This window comes from Carassius auratus, unplaced genomic scaffold, assembly GCF_003368295.1.
Source record: "Carassius auratus strain Wakin unplaced genomic scaffold, ASM336829v1 scaf_tig00007212, whole genome shotgun sequence".
NCBI lineage: Eukaryota > Metazoa > Chordata > Actinopteri > Cypriniformes > Cyprinidae > Carassius > Carassius auratus.
In genome coordinates, this window is record NW_020523821.1 from 44,676 (window position 1) to 65,532 (window position 20,857).

At 40.9% G+C, this 20,857-nt stretch overlaps 1 pseudogene; it reads right to left on the bottom strand.

Moving 5' to 3' along the window:
- Positions 1–736: 736 nt before the first annotated feature.
- Positions 737–20,596, bottom strand: LOC113071353 (helicase with zinc finger domain 2-like; annotated as a pseudogene).
- Positions 20,597–20,857: the final 261 nt, after the last annotated feature.

Genomic DNA, 20,857 nt, shown 5'->3' on the forward strand with positions numbered 1-20,857 from the left:
CTAATGAGACACACACACACACACACACACATATGCATGCAATTCCAGAGAAGACATGCATCACACTCATGCAGCACACAAGCACACACTCACAGCTTCTTGATGCATATCTTTTATACAATCCACTACAAGAAAAATCTTTCTCATAAACACTTTGGTCTTGTTTTATAGTAAATTATCATTAGAAAAAGATGCATTTACATTTGAATCAATAATTCCAATATATTAAAACTTGTTTTTAGAGAACGCTTGTTCTTTTAAATTTATTTTTCTCACATATATGCAATGCACATGCAATACTGAGATGTTCTCTCAAAACTAATTTTCATATTTTATAAAATTGTAGTCTTTTCTTCATCTATCCACTCTCATCAGTGGTTTCTCTCTCTCTTCTTGCCATGTCTTGTCACACTCCCGCAAAACCACAGCTCTCTTCAGAGTCTTTTCCAAACCAGCCTGGCGTCTGTCTCCCCTTACTAACACCCCTCTTGTGTGTGTGTTCTTACATATCAAAAAATAGCCCCAAAAAGCATTTAGAAACTAATTTCATACACAAAAATAGTTTTCATGTCTTTACATGAGATACAAAGTATCAAAGCAAAAAGAAGCTCAAACACAAGCGAAACATTCAGTGGAAGTGTGTTGGGTTTGAAATGGTAGGCCTAGATGTAGTGTTGAAGATGAAGACTGTCAGTATTGTGTTAGTTTATGTGATTCTTTAAGCCTTTATTACTTCAAAACCAACTGATTCACACACATTGAGTCGAACAGCGACATTAGTTTTTATTTGTGACTTCAAAGTCCAAATACATTCTGCAGCTCCTGTATCAACTGTTGTGAAAAATATGTGCTGCAGAGTAAACAAAAATTATAAAATATATTACATTAACAGACACATCTTTATACATGCAAACAAACAAATACAGAACATTCAGGTTCTTGCAAAACAATTATATACACAACAGAATACAACCGAATACAGATAATTCAACAACATCTAAAAATATGTCTTATACACAGTTACAAATTGCAATTTGTTTTAGAATTTGCATTGTGTGCTATCACAGCACCTCTAAGTGGTCAAACATTTACATTGCAAGAGTCACAGTCTAGTGGGGCTGTTGTGGTAAAACTGATTTGAAGATTGAGGATACAAAATTAAAATTTGTTTTAATAAATGTAATGCAAAAAAAATTTTCTTGAAACTTGCGAACTTGAAATTTCACAAAATGCTGAAATTAAAGCAGATAAATACAATCTAATTTCCAAGACTAAAACAGACTCAAAAATGAAAATGGTAAAAGTTAATGTACACTAAATTGCCATTCAAGAGTAATTATTTTATGATTATATTAATGTATAAAACGATGCAATGATGCAATATTCCCTGGTGTCAATTTAAAAAATATATAAAAATATATAAGTGCAAATTTAACACAGCTACAAAAATAAAACTGCATGAAGCCCATCATCTTCTAGCAGTTTTCTTCATTGCCAGACTTCTGTTGAGTTTTTGAACCTGGATGTGCCGGGCCGGATTCACTACACATCCTTTCTCCTTATAATGATCCAGAAGTCTTCTCCACAACACACTGCAGCGCAGCAAGTTCTCATTTCCTGTCAAAATAGTAGAATTACAGCACTGCAATCCAAGCATCACATATAAAACAGTTGATAATGATAAAATGCATATAAAAGGAGGTTTATTGTTATTAAAATAATAATAAACCTGTTAATTTACAGTTAATTTGTAAAAAACAGATTAACTGTTAAAAATTGTTTAATTAACATAAACTGTACACACACAGAAAAGGTGAAGATAAATGATATCCATATCATTTAAAATGTTTATACCCTTATAAAACTAAATAATATTCATGCTTAAGAGACAAAAATTATTTTGCATTTTAAATATATATATATATATTATTTAAAAAAAAGTCACAGATGATAACTAACCAATGATGCACAGGCCTTCTTGTGCCCTGGTAATGCCCACGTTCACTTGGTGTGGGTCCGTTATGAATCCAAGTTGTTTCATAATCCAGGACTTGGTTGGTCGTTTTTGTATTTCAGATTCGGGACAAGAGCGCACAGTTGACATGATGACATATTTCCATTCACTTCCTGTGGTCAACAAATTAGAAAAGATCATAAATAATAAGTTTTATTGATGTCAATGCAGTCGAAACAATCAACTAAGTACAAATCCCTTGAATGTCTTTAGTTGCGTCTCATAAAAACATTGAACCATGGAATTCCTTTATATGTTAATAGATTCATTTTTCTCATTTCTAAAAGAGAGCAAAATAATGTTTAGTTTTAATGTACTGTCATGTGTTCTGATAAACAGGTTAATGCTTGGGTTAACTCTGCCATTAGTAGACTCATTGATGTGAAAGGGCATTTGTGACAATGTTTTTACCTTGACTCCTCATGATGGTGTTGACTGTGATATCACGTATACGCTTAACAAACAGGAACTCATTAATATTTGCCACTTGAGCATTATATGGTGTGAGAATGGCAATGTCCTTTGTGTTTATCCCAGCCTCAGTCAAAAGAATGGCGATCCGCACCTGTTGAAAGTTTATTATAATTATCACATATGATAATAATAATATAATAATAATAATAATCATAATAGGCTACACAAATAATTTTTTTGTGACGGCGCGTTCACGTGATACCTCTTTTTTTTTTTTTTTTTTTTTATTTATTATGCATTCAAACATTAATTTAATATACATTTCGTAGATTAAACGGTACTTCATATTATATAAATATCTCCAATAATTTCCATTCGTGACAAAAACGTATTGAAATTTGAATGTTACGAGCGAGAGCGCGCCGCTGGGAGGAGTCTTCGGCGTGACGTCTCCTAGGAAACTTTTAACATCTCGGTTACGTATGTAACCTTGGTTCCCTGAATAGGGAACGAGATGCTGCGGTGACGTCACCACGTATGGGAACACCTCCGGTGTGACGAATGTCTGAAACCCTATACCATCCCGCCAATCCTATTGGCCAAATGGCGCATAGCACCACCCTACGCATGCGCACGCATGATATACCTGGGTGCAGCGCGCCATTTCGCTCAGATTTCATGACTGAAGATGAAGAAGTTATCAAGGTACGGAACGGCCAGAACCGCAGCATCTCGTTCCCTATTCAGGGAACCAAGGTTACATACGTAACCGAGATGTTCCCTATCATAGGTCACTTCGATGCTGCGGTGACGTCACCACGTATGGGAACGATATACCAAAACGCCTGACGTACCTGATAACTGAGATCCGAGGAAGCATCTGCTCAAGCGGAGAGAACCCGGGAGCCAGGGGCCATCCTCACATCCAGACTGTAGGACTTGATAAAAGTGCTCGGTGAGGACCATCCTGCCGCAGCACAGATATCATCCATAGAAGATCCACTGAGAAAAGCTTGAGAAGAAGCCACAGCTCAAGTGGAATGAGCCTTAATCCCTAAGGGCGAAGCGAGTCCGCGCGCCTCATAGGCCAAAGAAATTGCCTCCACCAGCCAATGGGACATGTGCTGTTTTGGAACCGCATGGCCCTTACTTTTATGTCCAAGACAGACAAACAGCTGGTCAGATTCACGCCAAGGGGCTGTACGATCCACATAAGTCTTTAAAGCTCTCACAGGGCAAAGACTTAGATCTTCTGATCCAGCCTCAGCAGGTGAAAAAGCTTCCAGGAACACTTGCTGAAAGCGAAAGAGGTTAGATGCGACCTTAGGAACATAGTTAGGCCTGGGCCGCAGCAGCACCTTCACAGAGCCCGGTGCAAATTCCATGCATGAGGGTGAAACAGAAAGAGCCTGTAAATCCCCAACTCTCTTGAGGGAGGATAAAGCCATGAGAAGAAGTGTCTTCAGTGTCAAGAATTTATCCAATACGGTCTCCAAGGGCTCAAACGGATGCCCTGATAAACCTAGCAACACAATGGATAAACCCCATGAAGGAACTCGCACAGGGCGGAAAGGCCTCAGCCGTCGCGCACGCTGTACGAAACGAGAAACTAGTGGATGACGCCTCATAGAGGCACCGCCTATGTATTCGTGGTAAGCTGAAATGGCTGCCACGTAAACCTAAAAGTGGCTGGTGTTACGCCATCCGAAAAACAATCCTGGAGGAACTCCAGCACTGAAGCCACTGGGCAGTAAACTGGATCCACATTACGATTGCCAGACCAGGCTGTAATCAGTCTCCACTTGAAAGCATATAAGCGTCTCGTAGAAGCTGCTCTAGAATTCAATATAGTCTCAGTGGTTTCAACAGAAAGACTGGGACATCCTAATGCACTCCGCTCAGTGGCCACGCCCACAGTTTCCACAGATCCGGCCTCGGGTGCCAAATCAGCCCCTGTGCTTGTGATAATAAATCCTGTCTGAGGGGAATCTCCAAGGAGAGCCCGCTAGCAGACTGATCAGATCCGCAAACCACGGCTGCGTGTGCCATCGCGGAGCCACCAGCAGCAGCTGATCCACTCTATCCCACCGTATTCTGCATAATACCGCTGGGATCAAACGAATCGGAGGAAAAGCATACAGACTGGTCGTGGGCCAGCTGTGAGCTAATGCATCCACGCCCAGGGGCGATGGGGGGCATAGGGAGAACCATAGCGGGCAATGCGTAGTCATGTTTGACGCGAATAAATCCACTTTCGCTTGCCGAATATCCGCCATAAAAGATTCACCGTCTGGAGGTGTAATCTCCATTCTCCCTGTTCCAGAGCCCGTCTGGATAGCATATCTGCTCCGAAGTTCAAACGTCCGGGGACATGAACAACTCGGATCGACAGAAATTTTCTCTGAGACCAGAGAAGAACATGTCTCGCCAGCCTGCACAGGGGGCGGGAGCGTAATCCTTCCTAATGATTCAGGTATGAGACAAACGCTGTGTTGTCTGATCTGAGCAGCACAAGACGGCCGATCAGCAGATTCGCGAATTACTGGAGAGCCAGAAAACTGCCAGTAATTCCAACCGGTTTATATACCAACTGCGTTGTGCAGCGGACCACACTCCATGGGCTGGTAGCCCTTGACAAACAGCTCCACAACCGGTCAAAGACGCATCCGTCGTGACGGTCTCTGGGAAAGCTCAAATCCCCAGCCGAACACCGGTAGGAGAAACTCGGTTGGCATCCATAGCTTTAATGACATCACACAACTCCGTGTCACCGAAATCGTCGGATGCGGAAGACAACGGGGTGAAATATTTCGTCTTTCCGCCCACTTTTCCACTGAAAAGGGCGCATGTGAAGTAACCCCAGACAAATTACGGGGAATGCCGCTGCCAATCGTCCAAGTGGTTAACAGACGGACGCCCTGGAGCCGCAACGGGGCCAGAGCTACATCCATGCATTGAGAAGTACGGGGTCTACGACTTCTATAGCCCATTTGCTCAGCAGAGTTGACATCTCCTGTCACAACACTGCTATTACCATAAGTCTACCACCGTGAAAAGAATTCAGCGGAAAGAGGCGGGCCTCTAAAAAACGAATTGGTGTATCCGTGACAATTGTGCGTAACACCCATTGAGAAATGCCGGGCAAGCGTTCCACGCGACCCAAAACGATACTAGCAGTCTCAAATTTCCGCTTTCTGCAACGCTGTCATACACATAATGTCCGTGCACGGAAAAGCCTGCGGCATTCGTGCACAGGGGAAGTGTATGCATAAGAGCTATTGCGTCCCGTTGTGTATATTCCTGAACGTGTCCACGGCAGGAATTAGACCAACGAATTGAACATCAGGCTCTGCCGCTAACTAAAACGGCGGCTGTGCGAGCCGTCATAAACGGGTCGTCTGTGTAAGACCCTTGAATCGCCCCTCAAGATCTGAAAGCTGGATTGCGCAGTGTCTGAGGGATTATTATTTATTATTTACGCCTGGCGTTACAGCCCGATCCAATGCTGCTCGAAGCGCTGTTTGCTGCGAGACAGTCAATGTTAGAGCGTAGGGACTGCAGTGAGAGTGTTGGATGCGCATTAGCGGTCCAACAGCACTCTCTAGTGGAGGGCACAGTCCCTGGCGAACATGAAGTAAACCACATGCGTAAACTTGCTGCGTTTCGTTGTGTATAATCCTGAAGCGTATCCACGGCAGGATTAAATTCACCAAGATAAAAATCGGGCCACGTCGCCATTGCGAGAACGTGGCGGCTGTATGAGCAGTCATAAACTGGCCATCTCTGCCAGCCTTTTGTGCCGTCCCTCAAACTCTGAAGGCTGGATTGTGCAGAGTGTCTGAGGGGGCGCTCAAATGATAGCTCAATCCAATGATGCTCGAGGTGGCTTTGCTGCGAGACAGTCAATGTTAGAGCGTGTGGACTGCAGTGAGAGGGTTGGATGTGCATTAGCAGTCCAACAGCACTCTCTAGTGGAGGGCACAGACCCTGGCAAACATAGAAGGAAAGCGCAAGCGTCAAACTCGCCGCGTTTCGTTGTGTATAATCCTGAAACGTGTTCACGGCAGGATTTAATCCAACAAGATAACATTAGGCCACGCCGCTAGCGAGAACGCGGCAGCTGTGTGAGCCGTCATAACTGGCCATATTCGCCAGTCTCTCGTGGCGTCCCTCAGACTCTGAAGGCTGGATTGTGCAGAGTGTCTGAGGGGCGCTCAAATGATAGCTCAATCCAATGATGCTCGAGGTGCCTTTGCTGCGAGACAGTCAATGTTAGAGCGTGGGGACTGCAGTGAAAGGGTTGGATGTGCATTAGCAGTCCAACAGCACTCTCTAGTGGAGGGCACAGACCCTGGCAAACATGAAGTAAAGCGCATGCGTCAAACTCGCTGCGTTTCGTTGTATATAATCCTGAAGCGTGTTCACGGCAGGATTTAATCCAACAAGAAAACATAGGCCACGCCGCTAGCGAGAACGCGGCAGCTGTGTGAGCCGTCATAACTGGCCATATTTGCCAGCCTCTTGTGGCGTCCCTCAGACTCTGAAGGCTGAATAGTGCAGAGTGTCTGAGGGGGCGCTCAAATAACAGCTCAGTTCAGTGACGCTCGAAGTGCTTGTGCTGCGAGACAGTCAATGTTAGAGCGTGGGGACTGCAGTGAGAGGGTTGGATGTGCATTAGCAGTCCAACAGCACTCTTCAGTGGAGGGCACAGACCCCGGCAAACATAGAAGGAAATGCATGCGTCAAACTCGCTGTGTTTCGTTGTGTATAATCCTGAAGCGTGTCCACGGCAGGATTTAATCCAACGAGATAAACATAGGGCCACGCCGCTAGCGAGAACGCGGCAGCTGTGTGAGCCGTCATAAACTGGCCAAATTCGCCAGTCTCTTGTGCCGTCCCTCAAACTCTGAAGACTGAATTGTGCAGTGTCTGAGGGGCGCTCAAATAACAGCTCAGTTCAGTGACGCTCGAAGTGCTTGTGCTGCGAGACGGTCAATGTTAGAGTGTGGGGAAAGAACGAGAGGCTTCTCGTAAAGAACCGTAATAAGAGAATAAAATTTGCCGAAATAGACACGACTCGATACGTCTAGACGAGACTAGGTCGCGGCGGAGTTTGGCGCGATCCGTTCGGCTAGAGAGGTAGTCAAACGGCATCGCTATATAATAGCAGTCCGCCATGTAGCACACTGAGGAAGGGGAAGCGCGTTTCTCCTGTCCGCTCGGAGGGAGAGAACCGCTTATGCAGGTCAGAGCCTACTCTGAGTAGAAGCTGCGGTTAGACAACATAGTATAAAGCAAAACTGCTCTGATCAACGCGCTCGAGTAGGGGAGAGCGAGCAAGTGGAAAACTCCAGTGCATCACTGTACTCATAGTCAAGCCGCACATATCGCCCCTAACCAACACCTCGTGCGGGGCCTCGGCGACCGCAGAAGCGAACGGTGGGGGTTAGACGCGAGGCGACTGAAGAAATAGACTCCAGAGCGCGGATACTTTTCTTATTTTACCATAGCCGTAGGCTATCACAGAGAGAACATGAGAGAGGCTGCAAACGAATCTCTCATGAGTGCCTCCCTGTGATAAACCCATATACGGCTCTTACCTTTCGTTGACTCATCGCGTCCGCGAAAGAGGAGTTAACACTGCTCGAAGAAAATCGCTGGAGAACGTGAGATGATAGGGCACAGAAGATTCGCTATTCCTGAAGGAATGAAATCTGAGCGAAATGGCGCGCTGCACCCAGGTATATCATGCGTGCGCATGCGTAGGGTGGTGCTATGCGCCATTTGGCCAATAGGATTGGCGGGATGGTATAGGGTTTCAGACATTCGTCACACCGGAGGTGTTCCCATACGTGGTGACGTCACCGCAGCATCGAAGTGACCTATGATAGGGAACCGCCAACATTTGCCGCCCAGCGCCATTGACCAATGAAAAGCTGGGAGAAGAACGTAAATCTAACACTATGTGCATCAGATGGGGTTATTTGGTAAGTAAGTTTATTAATATCAATGTTTTGTGAAAATAACAGAATTTACTCGGTATTTGTTCCATTATTTGGCGTATATGTTAAAGATGAATAACCCGTGGTGTCAGGTTAAAATGACTGTAGACCGTTTTGTAGTCATTGAGCGTTCTGAAACGCAAGATGGCGCCAACTAGCTTTTTTAGCTCGTTTTGTTATGAAAATTGTTAAGAAACCGTGGAGTGAGAGACAAAAGTAATAGCAGCATGTGAAATATCTACATGGGTGATCATCAGGAGCGCATATTGTGCATATTTGGGGCATAGCAGACCTCTGTGGATGTATATGGATAATAGAGGCATCCTTCAATTAATTATCAGAATAATATGCTAAGAGTGTGTGTGCAACATAAGAGGCTATACATTTTAATTTTAACTATAGCCCAAAATCCACTTTAATTAATCTACTAAAGTGCTCTTACCACTTCTTCTGCCTCTTCCACATTTGCCTTTGAGTTTTCATTCCCCCGTTCAGTCGATACCACCAGACCTTTCTCCTTTCCTTCAACATGACCAAAGACAATGCACGTTTGCCTTGATTTACTAAGGAACAGACTTGGTTTGGGTGATATTCCAGTTTTTAACTTTCCTTCATAGAACTCTTCAGATGGAAATGCACAAATGTCTTCTTGCTGTAAGAGACAATATATTTAACTGAAACATTTGAATTTTAATTAATGTGCACTGTAAAAATATAGTTAATATAGTTATAATTATATAGTTATAATAAATACTACTGCTGATTATACATTTACATAAAAAACAGAGCAGTCATCTAAAGAACAGTAACTGACATAAATGTTTAGAAACAAATACAGTAAAGCTATAATGTGATAATTTATTACCATTCTGTACTGAGTGTCAAGCAAGAATGCTTTCTCCATGTAACGTTCAAAAAGAGATTTGCTCATTCCCAATCGCTCCACCACATCACAGTGGACTACAGGTTGCAGCTGCATATGATCTCCCAGAAGAACAATCTACAACATCAAATTAGTTGGATAAGAAACTACAAGTAGATTCAGAAGTAATGCAAGTTGTGGTCAATGCAATTATAATTTAAACAGAACACTTTTTGTTTTACCTATAATGATGTGAATGGTAAGCTAAAGCCTCCAGTAACCTTTATTATGCGTTAAACAACCAATCCATGCTGCTACTGTCCAGGTTTAAGTATTTGTCTGATAAAAAAATTGTTTTGGAATCGTACAGTACCTGCTCAGGCTTATGTGCCACTAGTGGAATAAAGGCTTCGGGTTCAGTTGCCATGGCACATTCATCAATGATGATCTGTTTGAAGTCGAGGGCATCAGCTAAGGCAGGGTGCGAGGCTGCTGTGCAAGTGCACAAGATGACATCATGCCACAGTAATTCATGTTTTCGAGCCTTTTTGAGGGTTTCACTGAAGCTTTAAAACAACAGTTTTTTTTTGTTGCAACTTTTGTCACCTTTAAATTAATTTTCATTTCTATGAAGTTGTGTCCAAACAAAACTTACAGTTTCTTTTCTTCATTAGTGAGTTCATCTCCTCTTGCAATTTTCATATCAAAAGCTAGTATTTGTGTGGAGAATGGGTTGCCATCTTTTCGAATCAGGTGGTGAAGTGCAATGGAGCTAATAAAATGAAAGCAATACGTGTCATGCATACACAATACATTCTTAGTTATAGCATCTACACTCAAATAAGTGATACATTGACAGTATTTGGGAAATACCTGAGCTCTGTGTTGGGTTTTTCACCTCTTTTTGAATTGCGTGACAGCTTCAGATTGCAGCCTGGGTAAGGAAATTCCAACATCTCCATCTGATTACTGTAGACTCTGAGAGGTCTAAGTTGATTTCGAAGTTTTAGGAGATGACCTGTAACAAATTTGTTAAAGTGTAGTAATGTTGATGATGTGATGTTATTTAAATCTGAATTGTGTTACTGCTGCTTTAATAGTGGCACATACTAGCATACTAGATACTATGACATTCTTACTAATTCTGCAATATTTACTATGCATACTAAATGTAAAATTCAAGTATAATAACTGGATAATCTACTACTTTTGCCAAAAAAAATGTATGGACTATATAATATAGATAAAACACAAAATTACCTGCTACAACATCCACAGATTTATTTGAAGGCCCACAGTAAAGAACAGCTCTCTTCTTCTGTGAATTGTGGACAGGATGTTTTTGAATATCCTTGAGCATCCAGTACACAATATGGACACCAACAACAGTTTTTCCTGTGCCTGTGAAAATGCATAACAGTAATTTAAAAAGAAAGGACTGAAAATCAAGAACAAGCCTTATGATACCAAAAAAAGTCTGAAAATATCTCTCACCTGGTGGGCCTTGGATAAGAGTGAACTTGTTGGCCAGTGCCTCTTTTATAGCTTTACATTGACTGTTGTTTAGATTGGAAAATCCAGAAGAGAGATAATTATCAATCTCAAACCTGGCTGGCATCTGCTTCAAAATTGTAGGTCCTTTGAGGAGATTTAGTGTAGAATTAGTTAAACTACATTTGAAGAGATCGTTTAAAAATCATGGCTAGAAAATCACTAGATCTGAAAATAGAGTGTGAAATACAGATGTACAAGATGTTATAAGGAGGCAGCCAATCTTTAATACCTCCTTCAGAGTTGATTCTTCCACCAATGGCTATAGTTCTTACAAGCTGGTTAGCTTTGGTGAGACTAATAATTGCATTTTCTTTGCGGCTGCAAAAGAAATTAAACAAAGTTAAAATTAATAAAGGATACATATTTACACATTTGGTATGCTATAGTATCTATAATCTATAGTCTTACACATCTGGCAGAAGCTTTGGAATCAGCTCCAGAGTAAATTTCGTCTTCTCGCCAAATATTTCCTCTGGAATTTTTGTCATGGGCATTTGGTTAATCTGAAAATCAATTTGCAAATTCTTCAGTTCTTTGGATTCTGTTTCTTCAACTTTTGTAATTATGCCATGAGCCATCCAAGTGATAGAGAAAATATCCATGAGAGCTGTGGACTGAGACGGACTACTCTGACTTGGACGAATCTTAGTTCGAATGCAGAGGAAACTGTTCTTGAGGTCACATTCAATGGACCACTGAGATTTTTTGTCAAGTGGGAGGAGAAAAAAACCGTGAAGCTTCTTTTCATGAGAATTTTTCCATATCAAAGCTGCATCTTCAATAAGAATGCTCTCATTTTCAGCAACAGCATTGGAGGCCGACTCCATTTCACACATGGGTTTCCATATTCCCTGATAGTCCATGTATGTCTTGTATGAGTTCCGTGATGAGTGGGAAGCATATTTTGAAAAACACTTGATTGGATCTTTCACATGCTCCAAACAAATCTCAAATTTTGGATGTACAACAAACAGCTGAATTGCTGGTGTCATTAGTCCTCTTGTCGTGGCTGTACCTAGCTGTACCTCGACTGCATCACCTTGCTTTATTCTTAGTGACAGTTCGGCGTAATGCTCAGTGTGCATGGGATCAGATTTTTCTGAACTCTTAGCATCTCTCAGTCTTTCATTGAATTGTCTTGCATGGATTCTTGAGCTAAGGTCAAGCTCCTCGATCAGGGGAAACAATCTTTCCCAATTTTCCTCTCTAAGAGCAGCTAATAGGCCTTTCCAGGTCTTTGTAGAGACATAGGCCATGTTTGAGTTTGGATTTTGCTGTTTCACTTCAGCAATGATGTGAGGATTGGAGAATGAATATATCCTTCGCACCCATTTCAAGATCATGCAGTTGTTGGTTTCATCAAACTGTGGTTGATCTGCCAACTGAAGATCCCTGTACATAATGTCTAAGTTTTCTGATATAGAGGTTCTGTTAAGTGGGAAGGATAATCTGAAGTTTGCCCCTGATGCATTGAGTTCCACAATGTATGCCACCTTCCTTTTGCTTTGGGTCGACAGTTGTAATGCAAAATGTAGAGCATTAGATTTCCTCTCATATGCTGACTGTTGGTCATTTTTCCTGGAAAATTCCATACAAGACAGGTCAATGTCACGAGCTGTGTACATAACATTGATTTTGTCATTTACAGAATGAAGAAGACGCTGGACAATGACATCTATATATCGGCGGATTGGAGATGAGGCCCATGTATAGCTGTCAAGATCCAAATCATAGTGGCCAATTCTTGAGACATGTGTTGAGTTTGAGCGCAGAATACATGATTTGTGAAACAGTCTCCTAAATGCAACAGCAAAAGGGAGAAGTTGGGGATGAATCTCATCAGATGCAATAAAGTCAATTACTTTGTAGATATTTTTCTGCTCTGCTGCTGTCTTCAACCATCTCAAAACAGATTTTAATATGGGGAAGGTTTCAGAACCAGAAATGCCAGCCTGAGGGTTTGGCATGGCTCTACGGTGGATCAAACCTTGGTTATTCAGTTCATGAGACACACGTTCATATTCATTAACTTTACTTGAGAAGTGGACAGAAAGTGGAATCAAGGAGGAATTTTTGTCAAAAAGGTCAGCAAGCTTTTCACTGTTTGGCCTGTCCTGGCACCTCAGTGGAGTTATGCTCCTTGTTGTTTCATCAAACAGAAGACGTTCTGCAACCATGTGGTTAAACATGATCATCATCTCTTCTACCATTAGGTGAGATTGCCTTCTTCCCAAAGTCGTGTCTTCATCTGGCTGTTTGTAGCACCAGTCATCCTGTTTCCTCAATCTCCTGTGGACCTCAGCAAAGGTCCATGCTTTCACAAGGCAGATTTCAAGCGGGTCAAAATTCTGATGATTTTCAATGATGTCCTCAGCTTCATCATAGGAAAAATTTTTCTTGGAGCGAATGACAGACTTCCAAAATGATCTTTCCTTAATGCAGTGTGTCTTAGTATCTACTTGAATTATCAAGGAGATTGCTCGTCTGTCTTGGTTAGGGATTAAACTAAAGAAATTGGTACTTAGTTCTTTAGGGAACATATGTACTGGTTCTTTCCCACTGGGATAGAATGTAGTACACTGCTGTCTTGCATATTTGTCCAGTTTACTGTCTTTAGCCACAAAACTTGCAACATCAGAAATGTGAACTCCTAATTCATAGCACTCACCTAAATCCCGTACACTGATTGCATCATCAAGGTCTTGTGAATCAGCAGGATCAATGGTGAATGTTGGGAGCATGCGGAAATCTCTTCGTCCCTTATCAAATAAATTGAGACTTTGAATGTCTTTCATCTGACTGCTCAAAGATGATGAAAGTGTTCTCCTCAACTGATACTCTATGTCGAGTATATTCAGTCCATTATCTAAAGTTGTGATTTCAGGAAGCACTTCCACAACTGTCCCCAAGGGGAAACTGCCATTCTTTCTCCACATAAGGACTCTGACAACGAAGAGATATTTTCTACGTACTTCTTCATTTATTTTGATGAAACACTTTACTCTGCGGTTCTCTGGATTTCTTACAGCAACATGGTCTAGTTTTCCCTTTGAAAATGGTGTGAAAATTTTGGTGATGCATTTGTTTATAGGCGTCATCACCTGATTGTCATATCTGTCAATGGTGCAGACAAATTCTTTGACAGTATCTGCACTTTCAAGGATGTTGATCACTCTTCCCATGGGAGGATTCGATCTCTGACTCAGAATCTCCACTGTTACCTTGTCTCCAGGAAATGCCTGTCCGATATTCCTTCTACCCTTGATATCAATTCTCTGAGTGGGCTCGTCAAGTGGTATTGCATAGCCATGGTCATGAAACTTTTTGACCAGCTCACATTGTTTGCGAAGGTTAGAGTTAGTGAACGACTGCTCTTCATCCATTTCTGCAATTTGGTTGTTCATACTACTGACAACTTGTTCATTTTGAAAAACTGGAAACAAGCCTTCCTCTGTCAATGCAACATTGATGTCTTTGCTCTCATCAAGAAGCTCTTGAAGTATTGGATCTTCTGTGTCTGGTATTTCAGATGTAGTTGATTCACTATCACTGCTCTCTTCATCCTCACTTCTGCAGAGCTCAGATATCTCAAGGAGATCTTGTTTTAAGGAATCCAAGGTAAAGTTATGGGCACTTCCCTTTTTGACACAGTCTTCTATGTATGATCTCCATAGTCTCCAGCATGTACCCAATTGTTGGCAAGAAAGTGCAGCTGCATCTCCAACAACAAATATTTGAGACTGGGCTCTTGTCATAACTGTGTTCAGCACTCGTGTGTCATTAAAAAACTCAAGACAGGTCCGGTCCGTCTCCAATAAGCTGTCCTTGGTGTGCACAGTGGAAATCACTATTACTCTGAACTGTTTTCCTGAAATATATGGAAAAAGGAGTATGCTCTGTAAATTACATGCATTAAAAGTGTGTATGAACATAATAATGGCATAGTATTACATTTGAGTAATGCATCATCTTTACCTTGCACATTTTCAGCATTTTCCACAGTGAAACGAGGCAGTTTCAGCTGACGCAGTCTTTGCCTAATTTCCAACACCTGAACCACAAAAGAGGCACAAACATCTGGTATAAACACAATTAGATGAATATTGATACAATAGCAGGATGCCATTAATACAAGTATTATATAAAATAGTAACTAGCAATGGGTATGATACCTGTCTGCCTTGAGAAAGGACACAGACTGATTCTGGATCTTTATCACCCCACTCTTTAGGCCAGTCCTTCATTATTCCTTGCACAATGTCAACAACACTTAGAATTTGTTCCACATTGAACCAGGACATACTTGTTGGGTCCAAAAAGCATTCTCCTCTTACATGATGGAACTGCAAGGCATGTTGTTGTGGATGAGGAGGCACACTTCCTCTAGCTTTGATCACATCACTCTTTCCTACATAAAAATGTGTTGATACAAAATCCACAATGTCCTTTGTGGAACGGAAGTTTTCATTGAAAATGATTCGGCTTTGTTTGGCGCCATCACTGTTTTCAGCTTGGTAGTAATAGAAGAGGCGATTGAGCAGAGTATGTTCTGAGCATTTGTCTTGTCTCACAGAGAAGAGCTTGGGTCCCATCTGCATGTGATCTCCTGCTAAAACAACACGTGTATTTTTACCTGCTAAGCCCAGGGCCATAAGAGCCTCACACTCCAACATCTGAGAAGCTTCATCAATCAGAATGTGGCTGAAGTAGTTTTCAGGGAGGTTCATGTCATGGAAGAAACGAGCCACGGCAGTTGTTGTTATGATGATTCTTGCAGAATCTAAAACAGCTTTATCAGGAAACTCAAACTGATTGCTATCTCTGGATAAATGGCAGTACTGTAGAGTGATGGTATCAGTAGCTCTTGGATTGCTTTCCTTTGCCTTTATTCTCAAAGGTTTGGCCTCACGATGAACGGTTGCATATTCATGAAAATGACCTTTTACATAAAGATCAGCAGAACTGTATCAAGAAAAAAAGAGACATAACTGTAGCTTACAATGACTGCAATAAACAAATAAATTTGCAGACACTCTTGTTCCAAAATGATGGTGCCTTCAGGGTATGCATTTGATTTGTTAATGCATTCCTTGGGAATCAATTCCATGACCTGGCCATTGCTTGCACCTTGCTCTACTGTTTGAGCTTGAAAAATGCAATTTAAAAAAATGTATATAAAAAGGTTGAAAAGACTGATGTTGGTGTGTCAGTGTTGCCACAATAATTTTAACTGTGCTAGGCCAGAAACAAACAAGCACGAACCAGCAAAGAAATTTACATTATTCTTAGCTGAAGGATGACCTACTCCTGTGGAGTAATACTCTGAAGTGCCACTGAATTCACTCTTTGTTAGGAGTTTGATTGACAAGCGATTGACAAGCAATCCTAATGCCAAATCCACCATTATGAGTGTTACTAAATGTAAGTAGGTGGACGTTTTTTTTTTGAAGGGCAAATTGTGATTCCTTACCTGTTTGTGTGTGTGCAAATCAGGATTTTGTTCTGTGGTTGCTGCACAAGAGCTTGGGTCATCTTTGCAAGGGTTCGAGTTTTCCCTGTTCCAAAAGGTCCATAAATCAACAAAGGTGGGATGCTGCAACTGTTGTCTGTTACACCAAGAACAAAGTTCATTGCTGCTTGCTGCTTCTCATTTAACTCTCCTGAATCTGACTGGGAAGAAATACAGAACTTGCTGTTTTTCAGATTAGGCAAAACTTTGTCTAAGTTGGGGAGATCATCAACGGCCTTGTGCATCTCACAGAACCCGAGGCGATTTAGCTGGAACTGGACTTCCATCTCACACTGCTGTCCATTCTGCAGCTTCAAATCAGTGCAGCACTGTCTGGAAAGCTGCAATATTATTTGTGTCTCACTGGCAGCATCCTTCAAAAATTGAGCCTCATAAATAGGCCCAATATAATCATTGTTTTTCACGACACGAACAAGAGATCTGATAGCATGTCTTTTCACTAAGAAACCTTGAGGAGCATCAGGGGTGAGTGTGTGAGACAGAGGCACAGCAGCAAGAAGTGTCCCGGGATAAGCACATTTCAAACCAAACCTTTCATCTGACAGGCAATTTTGCAAATGCGCAGTCCCTCGTAGATTTAGTCTGGAAGTATATTGGGATAGGGAGAGAACTTTAGAATTGTTATCAATTGTAAAGTATTGGATTTACACCTATGAAATATATTTATGTATATACCTGGTAAGCAGTTCACCGTCGACCTTTTCCTCCTGATATAAAAAATTGTGCATCCTGTGTTTGTAGTTGTCACGGTTAATCACACTGTTCATCTCATCTATCATGATGAGCTTGTATCTGTTTATCAGCTCTCTCTCTGTCTCTTCTCTTTCAACAAAAGGAATGATTTCCATGCTTTCCTCATTCCAGGGCTCAAGATTCCTGGCAGACTCTTGTTTTTCTTTGGGAACGTCAGGTGTTGGACATGTGACTGGTGTTCTCTTGCACTCATCCTCTCCAACTCTGACCTTGATTTTTTGTCGTAGTACAGGTCTCGTGTTGAAGTCAAACACTACCCACTGCTCATACAAGCCTGGATGGTCAGTTTTGAAGGAAACTGTGACTTCATAATCTGCAGAAACAAATCATAATTTAGGTGAAAGTAATTTGTGAGCTTGGGAGTTTAACCGTTAATAAGTACTAGTAAAAGCTTCTTTACGAGTTTTGTAAGAAATAGTCAATCTTTACCTGTTTGGCTCTTTTTAAAACAAGAACCAGTGGAATATGTCCGTTCCTCATGGGGTCTTTGCCGAGGCTGAATTTTGTTCCCAGAACCCTTCTGAGTAAAGCAATAACTTCTAAAGGTTCCTGGAGGGATTTAAGTGAGTATGAACATGCAGATCAATGTAATTTGCAGAGGCTATCCGACAACACTGACACACACTTTCAGCTGTCTAAAAATGTTACATAGGTGCTTGGCCAATTACAGACCTTAAAAATCTGGATTCTGCATTATACATTTCAGGGTTTCCCATACATTGATTTATTTGAGGCGGCACGCCAAAATATCAACACTGACCACCACAAATTTATTTTTCAAAATGCTTTGACTTCACTGAATAAACATGAGCTCATAAATATCCCTTTTGAAAGGAACTTATTGTCTTCAGAAAAGTTTTTGATGTCATTTTCAATTAAAATTTAAAAGTCCAATACTTTGTGCTAAGATTTTACACCGGACTCGACTGCCTGACAAACTAGGGTCAGTTCAGCACTGGAGTTGTGCAAAGATTGCTTCTGAAAGAGGGATCAATACCAACAATTTGTGCGTATAACACTGGAATGCCACAATCATGAGCTCTAGAAGCTCCACACTCTTCTGAGAATGGAGCAGAGTTGCCAGGTTTTTGCACCAAAACCCCGGCCGTGAACACGTAGAAGCAACCCGTGGCAAAAGTGTTAAAGTTACCAAATTTCAACGGGAAACCATTGGACTTGGCAATGCTGGAAGGGAGGCGGGAGCACCAGCTCATTTTCATTTAAAGGGGACATACACATAAACAGTGTTTGGCTCAATTCCCTAAAAGTGGCAAATTTCAAGAAGCTATAAAAAATTATTTGTGGGGTATTTTTAGAAAAAACTTTGGATACACACTCATCAGACATCAGAAAACAATTTAAAATATTGTATCAATGCATTATGTGGCACCTTTAAGACAAACTTTGTAAATGTGTTAAATACAAACCTTAGAAGTTATGGTAAAATTCCATGTACACTCTATTCCCTTTTTCCTTACATACACACTGTCTATATCTTGGTCACAGCTGATAGAAACATCAGGAAGGGTGTCGCTACCTGCAGGAATATTGATTCAATCAATGTTTATGACATTGTGAAAAGCAATTGTAAAAATCCACAATTATACTCAATATTTGGTTGTAAATATATAATAAAAAAATTGCATGAGTTAATAAAATGTATTTGTTAGCATGTATTAAAACGAGGTCCTAATTAACTACAAGTAGCAATGCAAAGTGTCAGAGGTACATCTGTCAACATTTGGGAAACTGTCCAAGAGCGTTACTCACTAATGACATTATACTGTTTACTACTGAATAGCCCACTTACAATCATTTCTTGTCATTGCTGTATCTGTATTCCTCCAAAGCTTGTCCTGATAGGACAGTAGACCCTTCTCGGCTGCATCCCTGACCCTTTTTCGCGTAGCCTTGATTCGTTTTTCCCATTCACGAAGTTCCTCTCGACTGTGTGCCATTGTTGCAATTATCACCATACTCGCATATCAGGGATCTATAGGAGAACATGCTGCTTTATCTTACTCCGACTCAATCAAACATGTCACACTTAATATAAATACCTTTCACACAATTTCAGGTCTTTGTATGTTGATGGCGGATCACGGTGCTTCCAAGACTGAGAGGTATCTTCAAAGATCAGTCTCCTGTGCTTCACAGTGAAACAATGGTTCATCAGTTTCTCAGCTGTGGGGAAGTGAACTTGACATAATGTGCAGGCAAACTGTCCTCCTTTCCTTCCAGACTTTGACTGTGGTGTCCATTGGTTTTGTTTTGTCATATTCACAATCTGAGGAATTGTCAAGTTTTCTTTTTTCATGACGTTCCATAGTGCTGCTTCCTCTGAACATCTAGCAAAGGTGCATCTACTTCCATGCTGCTTGCATCCAGTTTCTTTAGTGGTAGTACCGACAAACAACATATTTGTTAGGTCTGGGACGGCCTGGCCGGGGGGCAACAGGCCTCCACACTGAATTTTTTACGTTTCCGCTTGATCAGCAAGATGTCTTCGCGCAGTTATGGATGACCTGGTTAAGTGAGTATGAAATATCATCGTGTTTTTTACAGCATTTATCACATCTGACACACAGACTGAACCTTTGTTTTAACGTTTGAAGAAAATGATGATTTCCTGGAAGAGCCATGCTTTAGAAAACATGAAAGCCCTGTGAAAAGAAATAATTTCCAATAAGAACAAAATTTCATAATTCCCATTTTGTTATTGTAATTATGCATTCTAATTTTGAGCAGTTAACATTTACAGCTTTGAGACTTAATGAACATTAGCTTTAAAAACATCTTTACATACAGTAATTCATTGTTTTTAATAAAACGGATGGTAATTAAAAATGATTAGCCTGCCAACACAACTTTTAAATTTAGATGAATATAAATGAAAGACAAATACTTTGCAAGTCGTGTTATGACACAATTAGCAAATCACACAATTATGTGTATTTGACATAAACTGCTGATTAAAGTAAAAACCTTATAACAATAACTTCATGACACTGTCTCTTTAGGACTCTTAGTAAAACTTTAGTCACTCAGTCATGCTGGGTATGGCTTTCTTTCAGCTGTGTAACACAAAAAGTGAATGTTGATTAGAAATAAGACTTTTAGTTTATGGAAAAAGAATCAATTAGAGTAAACGGTGACTGAAAATAGATAAGAATTAAATACTATACTTACACAAATTAATCTGGCAACATGAAATAGGCAATAGAATCATCTTACCTTTATATTGTCCTTGCCGACCCAATGGTTTTCTCGTATGTCATGATCTTCCTGTAATACTGGATAGTTCAGCCACTCCCAGTGTCATATCCTCGAGGTGTTTAAACAATATATAGAGAAGCTGCTGATGTTTTGTGGCTGGATAAGTCACTCCCTTCCTAATTAAAGATTAATTTTCCTTATCAGCACAGTGCGCTTGAACTGAACAGTGCAAACACAGTTTTAGTTTTCAGTTTCATTACTGATGAAATACACAGGAAGCGAAACAGACAGAGCTTAAGCCCGCCCTTTTATCTACAAACTGACCGAGTTGTTTCCTATTAGACTTTTTACTCAGAGAAACAAAACTTGGACATTACCACATTTTACTATTATACTTATGATTAATCCTTGCAACAACATTTAAAATTAGATTTTGTTTTTCCATTCAAAAAAGTCCCATGCACAGTGCTATTCGTAAGACTTTAGGTTTATTGCACATGATGTTATCTGTG